Source organism: Rhamphochromis sp. 'chilingali' (assembly GCF_963969265.1).
Source record: "Rhamphochromis sp. 'chilingali' genome assembly, chromosome: 19".
Classification (NCBI taxonomy): domain Eukaryota; kingdom Metazoa; phylum Chordata; class Actinopteri; order Cichliformes; family Cichlidae; genus Rhamphochromis; species Rhamphochromis sp. 'chilingali'.
This window is the reverse complement of record NC_137946.1, coordinates 15,863,329-15,864,635: the sequence shown is the minus strand read 5'-3', so window position 1 is coordinate 15,864,635 and position 1,307 is coordinate 15,863,329. Positions and strand designations below refer to the sequence as shown.

The window sequence follows — 1,307 nt, the reverse complement described above, 5'->3', positions numbered from 1 at the left end:
CACACATGTACATTTAAAAATCTGAATTTAGAGGCTGTTTTGACGTAGTAACCCACTAAAAGTGTGTGTAACAAAACGTCGTATCGCTTCTGTACCACTTTTATTCTTTTGAAATGCTCTTTTTGTGAATTCACTCTGTTTTTTTTAAAGTACCCCTAATATGCTGTTGTTATTTCTGTGAATGTTGAAAGGATCTTATTGTAGCGATGATGTCTGTGTGTTGCAAACATGATATCAGCTGAAGAGTAAATGGGGCTGGCCTGTACTCTTCTGTAATACCACTTTGAACCACAAGGCGGCGCACTGTGTCAGTGTAGTCTCTACTCTGTGTGAGCTAATCTGCTGAGATCAGCATGAGATGTTCAAACATGATAAAAGTTAGTGTTAGTGTGACATGTGTACAGAATTCATGCTACTATCATATTAAGCCTAATAATTTGGGTAAAAAAAAAAAGTATAATTTTTAAAAAAGAAATATTAAAGTTCATATGTTTGGATAGTAACACAAAATATTTTGAAAAACACATAAAATAATGCATTTCTGGGTGTAAGAAAGCTTGTTAATGGCACAGTTTGGGGGGGGGGGTTGTAGGTGATAATTAAACATACTTCCTAAAATTTTTAATTATCTCAAACTTTTAACTTAACTTGGAACTTTAAAAATTTAAAAATCTAAATTTTGAGATAAATTTCAACTTAGAAAGAATTTGCAGATCTTTCTTTCAAGTGGCAGAAACAAACTTCCATTTTGTTGCGTGGACAACTACACTAAAATTTTATTGTAAAACACTGCCACCTTTTGGTTAAAGTGTTTTACAATTAATTTTTGCATGCCACACCATGTACTGGACTTCATGATATTGCTAAACAGTTTGAGGGGCTTTCTAAGCAGTTCAGGCTTTTCCTCCGTTACTCATCTAACTCACTATGTAACACATATTACCCACTTGGCAGTTTTGCAGAGCCCAAAAGCAAGCACGAGGAACTAGTTAAATCCAGATGCAGGCCACCCTTGTATCACCAACAGAGTTGGTAATTATAAATGTACCTAACGTTAGAGTTCCTCGACCAGACAGAAACATCATTGACATATGTTAAAAACTATAGGAGTGCTGTGATTTTAGCCTTAATTACATGCAAAATGCTCTCTGTGAGAGAAAATAATCAACTATTGAATTTAATCCTAATGTGAATAATGTTTTTCTGCTTGCACCCAACGCCTCTTAGACTGTTAAAAACCTGTTAACTTCATAACCTCTTCAGTGTTTCCTTGCTTTTGTCATTTCAACCAACCAAACAGAGCAGCC

At 34.9% G+C, this 1,307-nt stretch overlaps 1 protein-coding gene across 2 annotated transcripts in view; it reads right to left on the bottom strand.

The window, feature by feature from the left end:
* Positions 1–428: 428 nt before the first annotated feature.
* LOC308387362 (transcriptional coactivator YAP1-like) overlaps positions 429–1,307 on the bottom strand; it is a 10,135-nt gene continuing 9,256 nt past the window's right edge. For both annotated transcript variants that reach the window (XM_080867345.1, XM_080867346.1), the window contains one exon: positions 429–1,307. This exon is cut by the window's right edge and continues 644 nt beyond it. The gene's annotated coding sequence lies outside the window, so the exon portion shown is untranslated.